Source organism: Eptesicus fuscus, chromosome 2 (genome assembly GCF_027574615.1).
Source record: "Eptesicus fuscus isolate TK198812 chromosome 2, DD_ASM_mEF_20220401, whole genome shotgun sequence".
Classification (NCBI taxonomy): Eukaryota; Metazoa; Chordata; class Mammalia; order Chiroptera; family Vespertilionidae; genus Eptesicus; species Eptesicus fuscus.
The window spans coordinates 87,119,617-87,138,344 of NC_072474.1; the positions used below are offsets into that span (position 1 = coordinate 87,119,617).

Below are 18,728 nucleotides of genomic sequence, written 5' to 3' on the forward strand. Positions count from 1 at the left end.
TTAAAAAGTCTGGGAAACCAGTGATGTAGACTAAGTGATAAGATAGAATTACAATCAATTATTAATAAGAATAATCCTGGAATATTAGATTTTCAAGTGATTAATTAGATTTTCACATTGTATTAACCATTTTGTTTCAGCCTTGCTTATTTAACTAGATTTGACATGCATTCATAGAAAGCTTTTGGGTATGCCAGGCTTCATCTTAAATGATGCCAATGAAAAGATGGATAATTATGGGCTTTGCTTTTGAGAACTAACCAGATTAGTGCAAAAGACAGAAAAAGAAACATTTAAGTTCTGTCTTCAATGTGATACCTGTAATCAGAATAATAGATGTATGTATGTGGTATAGAAATAGTTAAGTCAGGGGAGGGAGTGCAGTCAGAGAAGGCTTCATAAAGAAGGTAACACTCTACTGGGTTTGATGGGCAGATAGGAGAGTCCTCCAGGTGAGCATGGACTGGGAAAAAGGCTGTTCTACCCAAAGGGAGCCACATGCTCAAAGAGATTGAGGCTTTGAAGGGCGGGCTCATTGATATTGATGCTTCATCGATATTGACAGTGCAGCCATTTCAAGTGTCAAATGAAGGAATGGCCGGAAAAGAAATCTGAGAGGTAGCCTGGAGTCCAATTATAAAAGGACTTGTATGTTTTGCTGAGTTGCTTGGACTATATTCAATATGTACTTGGAGAATCTTTGAAGGGTTTTAAGCAGGGAAGAATTGGAAATCTTTCTAGAAATTTATTAATATTCCCTCTCTGCCTCAGTAAGTAGAGTAGCAGCAGGAAAAGAGGAAGACCAAATATGGATGGATTGACTCAATAAAAGAAGCCTTAGGCATGAGTCTATAGGAGCTAAGCAGGGCTGTTGAGGACAGGATATTGTAAACATCACTCATTCATAGACCAGGAGTCAGAATCAACTCAACAGCACATAGCACAAGTAGAATATATTGAACCTAATTGATTTTCTTACTGACGGTTAAAAAATTATCAGTGATATTCTCAATGAATATCAGTCCTCATTTTACAAAGAAACACATTGATATATAGGTGGAGGACTTGGGCCTCTTCAATAGAGACCCAGGAAATAATTCTTGAAATTTCTTTATAAAATCAAATTACTATGAATATATTTTCTCTTTTTTAAAAAATATATTTTTATTGATTTTTAGAGAGGAAAGGAGAGGAAGAGAAAGATAGAAACATCAATGATGAAAATTGTTGATTGGCTGCCTCCTGCATGCCCCCTGCTGGGGATTGAGCCCACAACCAGGCATGTGCCCTTGACCGGAATCAAACCCGGAACCCTTCAGTCTGCAAGCTGATGCTCTATCCACTGAGCCAAACCAGTTAGGGCAATATATTTTCTCTTAATACGTCTCATTCTTGTTAATATTAAGAAAGACCTGGGGAAGAGATTTTGGTTGACATCTATTAATTGAACTTTTCTTAATTTGACCATAGAAAATCATTGGTTAATATATGTAGATGGTATCCACCCAGGTGCTGAGTGAGGAGTAAAATTATGCCACTTATGATTAGAATTTGGAGATTTATTATACTCTCTGGAGAATGAATATACATTTACAGTTTCTTTCCCTATTTGTTACTCAACACATAATAGTTACTATCTCCATATATAAAAGCCTAATATGCAAATTGTTCCCTTGGAAGTTCAACTGGGAGACTGGGAGTTCAATCGCTCACTATGATGTGTGCTGACCATCAGGGGGTGGCGTGGAATGAAGAAAGGCCCTGGCCGGCAGCCAAAAGGAAGGCCCTGGTTGGCAGCTGGAAGGCCCTGATTGGTTCTGATCACCGGCCAGGCCTAGGGACCCTAACTGTGCAAAAATTTCGTGCATCAGGCCTCTAGTATAAATATATGGTGAATTGAAAAGAATTTGAAATATAAATGAAAACAGTTTTTCTGAGGAAAGCTAATTACTGACTTAACTGGTAGTTCTTTAATATGGTTTAACTTTTATATATAAACAGGGAGAATAAGTGATTGTAATGAATTTCACCCTTTAAATGAGTTTAACGAAGATCTATATACAAGACTAGAGGCCTGGTGCATGAAAATTCATGCACTGGCGGGAGGTCCCTTAGCCCGGCCTGCCCCCTCTCAGTCCAGGAGCCCTCAGGGGCGGGAGGCGTCCCGGCGATCAGGGGAAGGCAATGCACCCATCACATCTCTGCTGCTGCCACTGCTGGCAGTGCAAGCCTTGGCTGGCCCTCGTTACCTGAGCCTTGGGCGGCCCTGGGCGGCTGGGCAGCTGCCATCCAAGGCTTGCCTGTGCCTCAGGCCAACCCTGGGTGGCTGGGCAGCCGCCATATGAGGCTTGCCTATGCCCCGGGCTGGCTCTGGGTGGCTGGGCAGCCGCCATCCAAGGCTTGCCTGCACCTCGGGTTGGCCCTGGGCAGCTGGGCAGCTGAAATCTGAGGCTTGCCTGTGCCTCAGGCCAGCCCTGGGCAGCTGGGCAGCCACCATCCGAGGCTTGCCTGCGCCTCGGGCTGGCCCTGGGTGGCTGGGGAGCTGAGGGGACTGGGCGTCACCATCCTGTGGTTGTGGGCGCCACCATCTTTGTGGGGGTGTGATGGTCAATTAGCATATTCCCTCTTTATTAGATAGGATGTTAAAAAGCTATTATAGCCCCGCTGGGTGTTGCTCATTAGTTGAGCATGGACCCAGGAACCAGGAGGTCACTGGTTCCATTTCCAGTCAGGGCATATGCCCTGGCAGTGGACTCAACCCCAGTAAGGGACATTCTGGACGCAGCTGATTGATGATTCTCTCTCATCATCAATGTTTCTGTCTCTCTCTCCCTCTCCCTTCCTCTGTGAAATCAATATCAATATATATATATATTAGAGGCCCGGCGCACAAAATTTGTGCACGGGGCGGAGTGTCCCCTCCACCCAGCCTGCACCCTCTCCAGTCCGGGACCCCTCAGGGGATGTCTGACTGAGGTTTAGGCCTGATCCCTGATCCCTAACTGAGGTTTAGGATTGGGCCTAAAATGATAGTCGGACATCCTTCTCATATCCTGGACAACTGGCTCCTAACCACACACCTGCCTGCCGGCCTGATTGCCCCTAACTTCTCCCCGCCTCTAGCCTAATCACCCCTAACCGCCTCTGCCTGGTGGCCTGATCTCTCCTCCCTGCCCCCCCCTCCCCCACGCTGGCCTGGTTGCCCCTAACTGTCCCCCCTGCCGGCCTGATCACCCCTAACTGCCTCTGCCTGCCAGCCTGATTGCCCCAACTCCCCACCCCCTGCTGGGCTGGTTGCCCCTCACAGCCCCACCCCCCCGCCGGCCTGGTCACCCCCAACTGCCCCCCTCTGCTGACCTGGTTGCCCCTAACTGCTCCCCTCTGCCAGCCTATTCTCCCCAACTGCCCCCCCACCCCCACTGGCCTGGTTGCCCCTAACGTCCCCCTCCTGTCAGCCTGGTCGCCCCACACAGCCTGCTGTTTGGTCATTCCTCACTAACCCCCCTGCTGGCCTGGTTGCCCCATGCAGCCTGTTCGGTCGTCTGTCCAGTTGTTTCGGTCGTGAGGGCCCCTTGCTTTTTATATATATGGATATATTTTTTAAAAGCTATTATAGTCATATTGGTGCATTGGGGAAATATTTCTTTTTAAAATATGGGGATTTGGCTTAGAGATGGGAAATGAAGGTAGTAGATAAAGTACCTCTGAAGGGGAAAGTGTAAGTTGTAAATTTCTCCATAGAAATTGGGGCTATGTACACTGAACATACTTAAGAATTACCTACATGTTGGAAGCTCTAGGTTTGCAGATTTTCTAAATTCTTTCTCAATGTGAAATGCCAATAGGAATATTAGTACCAGGAAGCTGAGTGTATGAGCTAAAAAATGATAAATAATCCTATTGTGGGCAAGTGTGAAATAGAGAAAAAGTAATATAAATTATATTTGTAAGGTGATGATCTCAGCATGGTTGGTTAAATGTAAGGAAGAGAATCTGGAGATTACTGTAGACTGTCCTCTGGAGTTATGAGCCCAATGTGCTAGTGTAACAAAACAACCTGGTCATCATAGAGCAGGACTTGAAAACATCACCTAGACCTTAAACAAACACCTGCAGTTGTGTACACATCTGATGTATTTATTTCAAGAAAATTATATGAGACATTAAAATATAGAATATCCTTATTCTGATTATATTATGGTATAGATTCTCAGAACCCAGAAACAGTCTCAAAGTTTGAGAGGGGTAAGTCAGGAGAAAACCAGGAGTATTACTTTACCTTTGCTGTAGGGAGAATTGTCAAAAACCTAACAGAATAGGCTTGAAATAGTGGTTTAGTTATAGACTCTTAATAACTGTGAAGTAAATATAGTGACCTGGTGCACGGATTCATGAGCATTGAAAGGAAATTAATTAGAAGGTGGCCAGCAGGGTGGGACTGAGCAAGATGGGCCTGACATGCCCTGGAGCCAACCTCCCGTGATCCCTCCCTGGTGTCAGCGGAGCGAGCAGGGTCTCTCCGGCAGTTGAGGTCCCTCTGCCTGGCTTGAAGGGATTGGGCTGAAACCAGCTCTCTGACATCCCCTGAGGGGTTTTGGAGTGAAAGAGGGCACTCTGCAAAGTTGCTGTTGTACAGGGTGTGGAACGCAAAGCAAGTATGCAGTAAACCAGATTCGGGGCCGACAGTGACCCAGCAATAACATAACCCCATGGTGGAATCGTGTGGTCCCACGAGGAATTGGGCTCCCTCCTCGCTGATTTCGGCTGCGTCAATGGAGAACTGCCACTGCCAAGTCACTGCAGCTAGGCAGCTCCAGCGTGGAGGGTCTACCTCCTGCTGGTCAGTGCATGTCATAGCGACCGATTGGATGGTCAGACACTTAGCATATTAGCCTTTTATATGTATAGATAATTCAGATGTTTCCCGGTCTCTTGCCCTCACCACCTACAATGTTTCCCTCTTCTTACTCTTTGATATTAATGGGTATCCTCAGGAGATTTTTCACCTGCACTCACGGAAAAGTCCTATTGACTACAGATGTTTATGTCCCTTTCTGTCACTAACCCCCCTTCTAGGGCACTGCTGAGCACTGCCACTTCCTTGGCACCACTGGGTTCCGCGGAGCTATCACTGCAAATGCACTGACATATTCTGAGCTCCGAAGTGTCAAACTTAATTGGAAAACTTAAACGCTTCCTCCTAACATTCTTCGATGGGTATCAAACGCACTTGACCATACCCAATTTTTAGTAGTCACAACCCTTCCGGTTCTTACAGCTCCAGTGCGAAAGTGGGGACATCCCTTCAGGGATGATCTCTCCAGGGCAGATCCCTCCAGGCCGCTGCAGAACCTCTCTTTCCAGGCGTGAGGTTTTGCTGCAGGGGTTACTCTTCCAGTGCCAGGGCCCCTCTTCCCCTCAAGGAGAAGCCTTCTCGTGCCCGCTTGGGCTCCGCCTGGGCTCCCTCTGCTACAGTTCTAGCAAGGGGGACTGACACGTCCACTTGAAGTTGGCGTGAGGGGACCACCTACTCAGTCTTTTCAGAAGAGTAGCTTCACTCTCGTGGAAAACGTTAAGAAAACACAAAGGACGTGAATTCAACGGAACTTTTAAAAGACAGTACTTAAATACTTTAAATGAATGAATGCGAGACAAGGACACCCCCAGGTTTGCAGATAGCTTAATCAAAGCTCTTCGGGGTTGGGAAATGCAATGGAATCGACGGTAGGAGCGGGGTGGATGGTGAGTGAAAACTTGTTCAGTAAGTCTCAGGAGGAGTTAGCACTAGAGTTTCAGGTATTCTAATTCATTGTAACCACTCCATTCACTGGATGAGATTCCAGCTCGGGAAATGTTCCTCGTCTGGAGAAGATTTTGAATTTTTTTCTCTTCTCCTTTTCCGGCTTTCTCCAATACAGGTTGTGATTTTGTCCCTATCAACATTTAAAGGGAAAAGGCGCTTAGGAAAAGGCAAAGTGGGGAGGACTTTGAGGCTGTTCTCTCTCGAACCCGTAAAGGGAGAGCGATAATGGATAAGGGGCGTGCAGACTAACTCCTTCCTTGCCCAATCAGGTGCACAGGAAGATGTCTTTTTACCAATAAAAATAAAGTTCGCTTTCCGGAGGCGGGAGGGTGAGCCTTGACTGCCAGTTCTCCAAAGCAACGATAGCGTAGAAGACAGAGAGTGATTAGAGGCAGGACCAACCCGGGGGAAGGGGCGGGGTGGGGTGGGGGGAGCTCTGAGCGGCGGCTGGGCTGGCCAGTGGAGTGCGGAAATCGCTGTTCCTGTTGTAGTGTTTTTCGCCAATCAGCAAGGGGAGGGAGTGGGCGGGGCGGGGAAGGGGTGGTGAGAGCTCGCAGCACAGGCGAGCGCCCGTCGGGCTCGGGGGAGAGGGAGCAATCCGGTTAAAATCAGAAGCGGAGGGAGGTTTAACCACGGATCGGTTCCGATCGGATTATTCCTTAAAGGGGACGCGCCATTGTCAAGAGAACGGAGCCTGGGGCCCGAGGGCGGGGACCAGCGGCGCTGGAGGAGGCAGCTGCACCTGGACTGGGGACGGGTAGGTGTTGCTTGGGGGAAAGGCGCTTCATTTCACTTTCTCTTCCAGCCCCAGGGGCAGGCGCCGAGGTGCCCGCCGACCGGCGGCCCCAGCCCCGGCGGGAGACGAGGTCGCCGGCCCTCGCCCGGCTGCCCGATGGAAGCCGAGGGAGAGGCGGGCCAGGATGGCTGGCAAGCTGCTCCTCCGGAGCCGAGACTCATAACGGACACTAAGCTCAGCCCCCGCCTCAACCGAAAACCCGCCGGGTCCTCGGGGAGCGCCGCGCGCCCGGCTCCCCCGCGCGCCCGGCTCCCTCCGTGCGCGCCCCCTTCCCTTCGCGCGCCCGCCTCCCCTAGCGCGCGCCGCCTCCTCTCGGGCTCCGGGAGCCGCGGGGCAGGGAGGAAGGCGGCGGTGGCGAGGCGGAGGGAGGTCGGCGGCCACTGTTTCGCTGCCCTGGCCGTGGAGGGTGGGCCGAGGAGCAAACTTGGTGCGGCCGCTGGCAGCCCCGGGCGGAAGGGGTGCTGGAGACCGGCGGAGCGCGCGGAATAGCCTGCCCGGCCCAGCATTGTCCCTCTTTTCCTTTGGTCTCTCCGCCCACTGCTGGCGGTAGTTGGGAGGGGTGCGGATGCGGGCGCGGTGCCCGCGTCGCTACGGGTCTGCTGTGCACCCCCAGACCCAGAGCTTTCCGGAGCTGGAGTGGCCCAATCGACGCCGCAGACACCGCCCGAGGGCGGCTCGGGCCTGCTGAGTGTCTTGGCTGCTCCGAGTCCGCACCTTCGCCGGCTGCCTGGGCGCTGAGCTCTTCTTGCAACTTTTCTTTGCGGATGGATGGGAGTTGTGGCTTCTGGGCGGCAGGTTCTTTGGGCGTAAGCTGGTTTCCTGCGTCCCGGAGAGGCTGATTTCTAGGGAAAAATGGTTCTTGATTGCTGTCGGTCTCCTGCCCATCCCAGTTTCACTCCTCGGCACTTACAATCTTTTCTCTTGTGCATTTGCAATTATTCGGGAGCATTAAACTCTCTCAGATCAAGATAACTTGGGGGAAAAAAAAAGGGGGGGGGGGGAGGTGATGGAGAGGTCAAGAGTTCCCTGTAGAGCCAAACTTGCCTTAACCTTTGAACTGTGGAAAGTATTACCCCAACTTACTTGAGGTTCTTTGAGAAGGAAAAGGAAAAAAGAAAACAGAAAACCAGGTTGCTAGAGTCTATGAGATTAGGAGAACATAGACGTTTGATAGAAATAGTTTTCTAAAATGCAGCTCTGCCCAGCAGATATCTTCTGTTATTCATTTCTTTTTCTTCTTGTAAGAGGTAAAGTTAATTTCTACTATTGAACGTTATTCGTAACAGCAACTTTTACTATTAGTAAAACAAGAATAAAAGGTTTTTTCATCTTGAGCATTAGTGCTATGCTGTACCTGTCGATACTTGCTAAAGCAGTCATATTTAGAAACAGCACATTCCTTGTTAGAGACCTTATTTAGAAAAGGAATGTTTTCACAAGCATTCATTTTTGACAGTTTCTTGTACATACTTAGTAGAGTAACTTGCATGTGCAAGTTACAATCCTATAAACAATGTAGCAAAGTAGTTGTGGGTATGTTATTCTGTAGTCTTTTCTTTTGCTACTTAAAAAAATAACATTCCATCCAGTCTTTTCTTCCATTCTGAGTGCTTTTTGTAAAATTACTTATGTAGAAGAGTGAATTTTGTCGGAACACCTGACCCAGTGTTGTAATTTTTTTTAAAGCAATACTAACAACTTTCCAAAGTGTTGATTAACGCACTGTTTAGGAACTTTCTGAGTGATATGAAACATGGTAAGTTAACAGACTCAGCAGTAACAAAGGAGAAACTCTACTTGGGATAGAGGAAGAGAGAGAGAAACATCATGAGAATCAACATCCATCAACACTCATCTTCGGCTGCCGGCTGCCTCCTGCACGCCCCCTACTGGGGATGGATCCCGAAACCCTGGGCATGTGTACTGACCAGGAATGCGACCGGTTGACCTCTCGGTGCACGGGTCCACGCTCAGCCACACCACCCGGCGGCAGTATCATTGACGATATCCCCTGTGCTGTAGTAATCCTGATAGTAACTGGTATTGTTACATCTCATAACCACCTCCAGCCCCCACCCCTCTTAATCCTCTTCTGTGATAAGGATGGCAGGCAAGCTTGCAGGCAAAATCATCCTTTTCCCCATTTCATGGTAGACAGTAGAAAATTAAACCACGTTTCCAAATTTCTATCTTGGTTTACTTACCAATTTATTTAAATAGTACAGGAGAGAATTTCTGAACTTTTAAAAAAGCACATATAAAGAAAACATTCAGAAATAATTATCTTTGAAATATCTAGATTGTGTTTCCTGGAAAACATTTTTCTTGTGAGCTTTTCACATTTAAAAAAAACACATTGTCTTATGTATAGACGTTACCAAGGCATTTCTCGAGTTGTGAACACTCTTGAGATCCTTGGGAACTAGGACTGCCTTCCATTTCTGTGCAAATTCACTGTGTCAAATAGTGCCTTTCTAGTACCCAGTAAATGTGTGGTCTTAGGTCTTTGTGACAGAAAAAAGATGATGTTCTATACAGGCTGCTTGAAGTCCTTATTTTTATTTTTTAATAAACACCTGTTACAATTGGTCCAAGTGACTGTGGGAAACTATATGAACTTCTTTGTTCTCTGTACAAATATGTGATTTAATTGTTTATTGGTATGATATCTGTTCCACAGACAGCTTTTGTGACAGGGATAGCTCGTTGTCACAATTATGAGAACTAGGTTTAATCCGTCAACCTCTGTTGAGCACCCATTTATTTAAGAAGTATTATGGGAAGATAAAGTAGAAATGGATGGCAGTCATTACTCTCAAAGGTATACAGCTTAATGGGAAGTTGCAAGATGAACATCCGTAAGGAAAAGACTGTATCTCAGTGCAGAGTAACGTCGACACAGGATTGATGCCAAAATGGTAAAGGAACAGTGGAACAACAGGAGAAACCTAGGTGAGGTTGGAAAGTGTTCATTGCTCTGTATAACAGATATTCTCATCCTCGCTCCCTCCCCTCCACCCTCTCCCCTTTGGTGACCATCAGCTCGTTTTCTACCTCTGTGGGTCTGTTTTTGTTTGTTTTGTTTACTCATTTATTTTGTGTGTGCTTTTTAGATCCTACATGTGGGAGAGATTTTATATATTTTTAAATACATTTAAAAATAAAGTATGTTTGGGGGTTGGCTGGGTGTATGTTCTCTACCTGAACTATTTTTATCTATAATATATTAGGGGGGCAGAGCATGTGCTCTGTATTTCAACTATTGTTACCTCACCAGAGGGATCATCCCAGCTGAAATGTCACCTTGTCTGCAAGCTTTACGTCTGTTCTCCTAATCATAAGTGACTGCTCTTTCCTCTTGCTCCTGGTAAAACCCTTTTGCAGCACAAGCCACACTCTGACCTATGGTATGGTTAGGTGGGTATTGCTTCCTTAGGTTTTGGGCTTTGGTGAAGACCATTTACAAAAGTTAGAGGCCCTCCCTTCCCACCCTCCCTTCTTACTGCTGCCTGAAGTACTTGAGCAGTTTTATTAGACCACTAGTATTCTATGAAAACCGTGAGCTGTATAGAAGTTAAAAAAAAAATTATACTCGGGGGTGGTGGTGAATGTATGTTTGCTTAGAGGGGAAAAGATCTTTATTTTTCTTACCACCAAAGTGTCACATGCTCATTGAAAAATATTGGTATGAAAGAAATATATTATTTATAAATTAAAAGTACTCCTGTAACACTGCCCTTATCACATAACTATTGGTAATGTTTTGGTGTTTATTCTTTATTTTCCCCTCCCCCCCTTTTTTTTTATTACCTTTAGATAGGACTGCCTTAAACTATCATATTTGACAATTTTAATTAGTAAGTTGTATTTACTGGGAATGGAAAAAGGTAATCAATTTTTATACCCTTATTTATTATTAACTTTTTCAGGCTCAGTAATTTTTTTTCTTTTTACCTTTTCTTGAGTGATAAGGCTGCCACCAGTATGTTTGTATTCCAAAATAGACCTCATAATCATTTCAAAAATTGATCAAAACCTGTGTCCCTGAATAGTATCTGCCTTTACGCTAAAATACATTTGGAGTATATGCTCCAAGCATGTTCTCTTCTCATTCCTTGATTTTTCTCATCTCTAGAGAACATTACACTTACTTTGAAACTGCAACAGGCCCTTCTCCTGGTAGCCACAGAAGGAAGGTACAGAAGGCTTTACTCTACCAGGAAGTTGCTCATAAAAAGGGAGCTACAGTTTAGGCTGATGAACTAGGTGATAAGATTCTATTGTTTCAGTGCTTGGTAAGGCTGGCCCAGAGGGGAAAAAAGGGTTTCCCAAAGGTTCCTAAATGGAAATCCCAGCTGCAAGCACAACCAGGTGGCCTAATTAGCTGATAAAATCTCCATTCATTCAGCACATCTTTATTGAGAATTGCACCTCCTTTGTGCACCCTGCGAGGCGTCGAGCTAGATGATGAGGATGAGGTTAAGTCTGTCTCCACCACAAGTTATGAGCTCCTCTGACTAGGATCCTTAAATAGACAAAATGTGCATGTGGACTCCAGGCAGGGAAAGCCAAGTGCCAGCTTAGGTGAGTTTGTTATTCACTCTTGTTTATTGTTCTACGTAGCTTCTTCCAAAATATCCTAGCAAACAAACCTGGTCTTCCCGAGGAGGTGGGTTGGGGTCCATGGAGCCTGTTGCATTAAATGTCTGAGCACTAGATTTATTTCTTTTTTAATTCTGCTATTCCCATGATGTGGCAAAATATTTCTGGAATTCTACAAACATTGGTGTGTCTTTCCAGGTACCCTTCAGGGATCATTCATTTCAAAGATGCCGTTAGGAGACTACATTTGTCTTGTAGCAAATAATTCACATTTCGCCAATAGAGTATTAACACATTCTTTTAAACTCAAAATACTATCATAAATAGATGCCTTTATCAATAATGTTATAAAAGTAATTATTTTGAAAAACCACTTGTATTAAAATACAGTGTGAAGTATTTTTAACTTTTACAAAATGGACGTCCCTACCTCCCGCCATGCTTGTGGCTTGATCAGTGTATTTGTGGTAAGCGACTGGATTGTCAAGTGAGGGACCTGGTATGACTGTTAGTGATGGGCTCAACGAGGCCAGGAAAACTTAACAGACGGGTGCATCCTATGGAGTTTGACCATAATGCCCCAGTTAATGAATTTATCAAGTTTTGTAAAGAGTCAGAGTTTTAAAATGACAGCTTTATTGAGAGATAATTTATATATCATACAGCTCATCTGTTTAAAGTGTACAGTATTCAGTGGTTTTTAGTATATTTCAGAATTGTGCACCACCACCACAAACAGTTTTAGAATTTTTTTCATCACTCCATCACATTCCCATCCTCCCTCCCTCGCCCTAGGCAAGCATTTATCTATATTCCATCTCTCTACATTTGCCTGTTCTGGACATTTTATGTACATGAAAAATTGTATTTTAATGTGCCTTCCTGTATAAATTGGTCCCTCTCAATGTGTATTAACCTTAGGAGTGGAGAGGGTCTATCATGATGTGTGTAGCTCCAACTATAAAAAGATTTTCTTTAAAAGAGAATTTACCTAAACCCTTATTCTACCTAAGCCTGGAGAGTAATGGGAAAAGAGATTCCCACCCCCGCGCCCCCATGAATCTCATAAGACTCATTTTGGTGACACTTCTTTATATTCATTTAGTCATTTGGTGAGCCTCTTCAAGTAAACAGTTTATGTCTCGAGTTCTGCATACTGGACTTAAATAAAGGACAGTGCTTTAAAAGAAGTGGAAAGTACTTAGTAAGTTCTAATCATTGCTGAATACAATGTGCTGTTTACTTATTGATTCAGAAGGTTGTGTTGTGCAACTCACCATTTATTTGGTCAAAAATCATGCTTCCTGGGTTGATCCTGATGAACCTTCATGTGCCCTTGCACAATGCAGGTGACCCCTAGGCACGGAAGTGCTTATTGATTGCCTGATCACTATGACCATAGATATTTCCATCGGCTCTTCTAGTCCTCTAATTCTTCATCTTGTAATAATAAGAGTAGCTAAATGTATTGAGTGCTTACTAAATGATGTGAGTATGTACTTATATGTACTGTCTTTTAAGGTAAAATGATACAGTTAATTTTTGAGAATTTCCTGTAATTACTCCGTTGATAATTTTACAGGCTTCTGATCATTTCTTTGTCTTTCTAAGATTATTTTGAATGGCCATTTTCGATCAAACCTGAGCCACTGCTTTCTCCACCTCTCCAGGAGCTGTGAACGTATGGCTTTTCACCCACTACACCTGCTGTTGGGTGACAGCAATTGGAAGACCCATCTCTATTTCAGAGCATCCGTACAGCAGAGAGGTTAAAGTGTGTTTTTTTAAGGGTGTCAGGGACTTGAGAAAGGGATATCAGTTTTTTTAATGATTGCAATGCAGCATCATTTTTTAGGTCATAAAATATTTGCGTGTAGCCCTGGCCTCTGTGGTTCAGTTGGTTGGACATTTTTCCCATGCATCGAGGGGTTGCGGGTTCATTCCTGGTCAGGGCACATGACCCGATAGCTGGCTTGATCCCCTGGTAGGGGATGTGTAGGAGGCAGCTGGTCGATGTTTCTCTCTCTGTATTATTTTTGGTATGTCTCTATTTCATGCTAATATTCAGATGTGATAGAATTTAGTTCAATACCGAAGAATGATGGAAAGGTAATTTAAATGCATTTTCCGTTTTGTTCTCCATTAAAAAATTTAAGATGGATTATGCTCTCTATTATACTGGTAAAAAAAATAGCGTTGGTGGTTCGATTTATGTGCCTTTGCTGGTGAAACCATTTCTTTCTAAATTATGTCTGGTTTTAGGGTTGCCTTACTTATTCCTTTACTGTTAGCTGTTATCTCTTTTTTTAAAAAAATATACTTTTTAATTTATTTCAGAGAAGAGGGGAGGGAGGAATAGAGAGATAGAAACATCAATGATGAGAGAGAATCATCATTGATTGGCTGCCTCCTGCAGGTCCCCTACTGGGGATCGAGCCCGCAACCCGGGGCCTGTGCCCTGACCGGCAATCGAACTGTGACCTCCTGGGTTCATAGGTCCATGCTCAACCACTGAGCCACGCCAGCCGGGCAGCTGTATCTCTTTGTCTGCTCTCATCACACCTGTCTGTAGAAGTTTCCTTGCCTTTCTAATTTAACATTTTTAGTGAGCGGTGAGACCAGCACCCATGACCACACTTGCTGAATGGTGGGTAAAATGAGAGAAGGCTCTGTGTGGGGAAGCCCAGGGACGTCATGTGCATGAGCAATAGAGCGAGCACCTTGTTATGTGGGTTTGTACTGCTTAGAGGACTCTTGCCCTTTTCCTGGTTTTGGAACTATGTTTCTGATAAGTGATATTCTGGACAGCAGGAGGTGCTGTGCAGGGTGGTGTAGATGTCTAATTTCCCAAATAATGGTCCTCTTAATTTAGTCTTAAGTCTAACTCAAGTGGATGGAGAATAATTCTTTTTCGCATGCCTTGATATTCTTACTTCTTGGAAGACCCATCACAACCCCAAGTTTGTACACCAGGATACTTGCTGTAAAATAGAACCTAATATAACTAATAGAACCTAATATAACAGAAACTAGAGGCCTTAAAGAACTGTGAGGATGCATGTAAAATGCCACATGGGCCATTATCTAGACATTTATATTTAAACTGGGTCTTTTGGCAATTAATTTATTTTCTTTGAGGTAGAGTTATCTTCATAGATGCCCTTTTTTATGTTTGTGTTGATGACAACTTAGACATGTCTTATATTTAATATTCCTGGCAGTACTTACTATACTTTCAGTAAATACTGGTTAGGGTTTTAGTCGTAGATTTCTTTATGGTTGTTTCACCTTTTCCTGTTGGAATTCAGAGTCATGTTTTTAGAGTGGGATGGCCTTGGGAATAATATGCTGCAGCTCTTACATTTTGTAGCTAAGAAATGAGATTGTGACTTGTTTGAACTGTGGACAGAATTGAGTTGTTTTTTTTATTCCTAGTCCAGTGTTTTTCCTGTTCTAGCATATACTTACCCAAGTAAAAAGTTTAAGGGATAGATAGAATCTTAGACTTTTGTAGCCTCTATAACAGAAATTTTATGTTATACCCAGAAGTATAAAAATTGTGTCTGCATTTCTAATATGTGTAAGTTTGTTGTAGACTATATACTACATATTATGTTCATAAGAAGAAACGAACAAAAATGAGATAAGATGAAAAACATTTTAGAATGCATTATTTCCATGCTTTTGATTCCACTTAAAATATTAGTCATTTTTAAAACAAGTATGATTGAATGTCATTGCTTAAATAACTTTTTACTTTGAAATAATTATAGACTCGTGGGAAATTGCAAAAATAGTACAGGGAGTCCTGTGTAACCTTCATTCAGCACCCCCTAGTTTTTTTTTTTTTTGGCAGTTTTTTTTTTCTTTTTGATTAAGGTATTACATATGTGTCCTTATTGCCCCATTGCCCCCCCCCCCCCTCCACTCATGCCCTCACCCCCCTGTTGTCTGTGTCCATTGGTTAGGCTTATATGCATGCATACAATTCCTTTGGTTGATCTATCCCCCTTACCCCCGCCCTCCCCTACCTTCCCTCTGAGGTTTGACTGTCTGATCAATGCTTCTCTGTCTCTGGATCTGTTTTTGTTTATCAGTTTATGTTGTTCATTATATTCCACAAATGAGTGAGATCATGTGATATTTATCTTTCTCTGACTGACTTATTTCTCTTAGCATGATGCTCTCCATTTCCATCCATGCTATTGCAAATGGTAAGAATTCCTTCTTTTTTTTAACTGCAGCGTAGTATTCCATTGTGTAGATGTACCACAGTTTTGTAATCCACTCATCTATTGATGGGCACTTAGGCTGTTTCCAAATCTTAGCTATGGTGAATTGTGCTGCTATGAACATAGGGGTGCATATATCCTTTCTGATTGATGTTTCCAGTTTCTTGGGATATATTCCTAGAAGTGGGATCACTAGGTCAAATGGGAGTTCCATTTTTAGTTTTTGAGGAAACTCCATAGTGTTCTCCACAGTGGCTGCACCAGTCTGCATTCCTACCAGCAGTGCACGAGGGTTCCTTTTTCTCCACATCCTCACCAGCACTTGTCGTTTGTTGATTTGTTGATGATAGCCATTCTGACAGGTGTGAGATGGTACCACATTGTTGTTTTGATTTGCATTCCTCAGATGATTAGTGACTTTGAGCATGTTTTCATATGTCTCTTGGCCTTCCTTCTGTCTTCTTTTGAAAAGAGTCTATTTAGGTCCGTTGCCCTTTTTTTTTTTTGGATTGTTTATCTTCCTTTTGTTATGTTGTATGATTTCCCTGTAGATGTTGGAGATTAAACCCTTATTGGTGATAACATTGGCAAATAGGTTCTCCCATGCAGTGGCTTTCTTGTTGTTTTGTTGATTTTTTATTTTTTATTTTTTTTTTGCTGTGCAAAAGCTTTTTATTTTGGTGTAGTCCCATTTGTTTATTTTCTCTTTAGTTCCCATTGCTCTAGGAGCTGCATCGGTGAAGAAATTGCTTCGGCATATTCTGAGATTTTGCTGCCTGTGGATTCCTCTAGTATTTTTATGGTTTCCCGTCTTATGTTTAAGTCCTTTATCCATGTTGAGTTTATTTTTGTGTATGGTGTAAGTTGGTGGTCTAGTTTCATTTTTTTGCATGTATCTGTCCAATTTTCCCAACACCATTTATTGAAGAGACTGTCTTGACTCCATTGTATGTTCATGCCTCCTTTGTCGAATATTAATTGAGCATAGTGGTTTGGGTCGATATCTGGGTTCTCTATTCTATTCCATGGATCTATATTTGTGTTCTTGTGCCAGTACCAAGCAGTTTTGAGAACCGTGGCTTTGTAATACAGCTTGATATCTGGTATTGAGATCCCTCCTACTTCGTTCTTTCTCAGGATTGCTGCAGCTATTCGGGGTCTTTTTTTATTCCAGATGAATTTTTGGAGAGTTCGTTCTAGGTCTGTGAAATATGCCGTTGGTATTTTAATGGGGAGTGCATTAAACCTATAGATTGCTTTGGGTAGTATGGACATTTTAATGATGTTGATTCTACCAATCCATGAACACGGTATGTTCTTCCATCTGTTTATGTCTTCCTCTATTTCTTTTTTCAGTGTCCTGTAGTTTTCTGAGTACAGGTCTTTTATCTCCTTAGTTAAGTTTATTCCTAGGTATCTTAATTTTTTTGAGCACCCCCTAGTTTTAATATCTTACATAACGTAACATTTCACATAACGTAACATTAAACCTGGAGACTGACATTGGTACAATACTAGTCAGTAGCCATATTCAGATTTCATGGTTTTTAATGCACTCATTCGTGTGTGCACATGAATGAGGTGCATTACATTTCTATGCAATTTGATAACATTTCATGTGTGGATTCATTTAACCACTACCACAATCAAGATATAGTACTGTTCTACCACTGCCAAGAAACATCCTTGTGCAGCTCAGGGTCACCTCCTTTCCCACCCTCCTCATCCCTATTTCCTGGCAACCACTAATTTCTTTTCATCTCTGTAATTGTATCATTTTGAGAATGTTACATAAATATGTACAATCATCCTGAATGTAAACTTTTGAATCACTCAGTACATGCCCTAGAAAACCATCTAAGTTGTCATATGTATCAGTAGTTCATTTCTTTTTATTGCTGGAATGAATACTTTTTAATACTATTCATTATATGGATGTACCACAGTACACAGTTTATTCACCTGTTGAAGAACATATGAGTTTCCAGTTTGGGGCTATTATGAATAAAGTCATATAGATTTTTGTGAACAAAAGTTTTCCTTTCTCTCGGATAAATTTCCAAGAGTGCAATTGCTGGGTTGTATCGTAAGCATGTTTAGTTTTATAAGTAACTGCCAGACTATTTTCCAGAGTGGCTGTATATTCCCGCTGGCAGTGTATGAAAGATCCAGTTTCTCCATATGCTTGCCAGAATTTGATATTTTCACTATTTTAAAAATTTTAGTCATTCAAATAGTTGTGTAGTGATATCTCATTGTGTTTTTAATTTGCTTTTTCTTAATGGGCAAATTTATTGTCTACTGAGCAAATGGGATTGTTTTTCATAGTTGAGTTTTGAGAGTTCTTTATATATTCTAAATAAAAGTCCTTGTCTGATAGATGGTTGGCAAAAATTTTTTTTCCCCATCTGTGGCTTGTCTTTTCATCCTTGTAAACCGGGTCTTTTATAGAGCAAAAAAGTTTCAAATTTTCACGCACCACATTTAATAATTTTTTTTCTTGGATGAATTCCTCTTTTGGTGTCATGTCTGTGGACTCTCCACCTAGTCCTAGGTCTCAAAGATTTTTTCCTAAAAGTTGTATAATTTTACGTTTTACAGGATAACCACTTGCTTACCTTACAATTTTTGATAAAGCCCTAATATTGGTAACAGGCAGTTCTGCCATTTTCTTATTGCTTGCTTTTATTTTGCTTCACTAATACCATGTTTAATATATTGTTTAATAGGCCATTTTTGGGGGTAAAAATCTTTTAAAAATTCATTAGTGGGTGATAATAATTCTAATGAGATCTGCCAATATGCTTACTTGGGCCCATGTAAGCGGCAGGATGTTGCCATGTGCGGAGTGTGAACTAACAAGTGAGGGAGGGCATCACCAGTGGCCCCTCCAGGGTGTGAAACTGCCACCTTTCCTTTAGGACCGTGGTCGGCAAACCGCGGCTCGCGAGCCACATGCGGCTCTTTGGCCCCTTGAGTGTGGCTCTTCCACAAAATACCACGGCCTGGGCGAGTCTATTTTGAAGAAGTGGCGTTAGAAGAAGTTTAAGCTTAAAAAATTTGGCTCTCAAAAGAAATGTCAATCGTTGAACTGTTGATAATTTAGCTCTGCTGACTAATGAGTTTGCCGACCACTGCTTTAGGCGATATTGTGTTTGTGTATTCAGTGTCACAAAGAGGAACTCTTCCGAGTATTGTAAGGTAGAAGCTGAATACAGAGCATTATAATTGGTACAGGGCCCGGCAGCAGGTTTTAGGGTGCGGTACAGAGGTCCCCACCAGGGGAGCTGGCACC

At 43.1% G+C, this 18,728-nt stretch overlaps 1 protein-coding gene and 1 long non-coding RNA gene across 2 annotated transcripts in view; one reads left to right on the top strand and one right to left on the bottom strand.

Annotated features, from left to right (window-relative positions):
- Positions 1 to 5,592: 5,592 nt before the first annotated feature.
- On the bottom strand, positions 5,593 to 6,806 carry LOC129152063 (uncharacterized). The gene is made up of 2 exons (XR_008558807.1): positions 6,546 to 6,806; positions 5,593 to 5,933 (listed from the first exon to the last, which is right to left on the bottom strand). It is a non-coding gene; the product is annotated as an uncharacterized LOC129152063 (long non-coding RNA).
- FRYL (FRY like transcription coactivator) overlaps positions 6,371 to 18,728 on the top strand; it is a 245,550-nt gene continuing 233,192 nt past the window's right edge. Inside the window, exon 1 of the mRNA XM_054729167.1 lies at positions 6,371 to 6,560. The gene's annotated coding sequence lies outside the window, so the exon portion shown is untranslated. The remainder of the gene's footprint in view (positions 6,561 to 18,728) is intronic.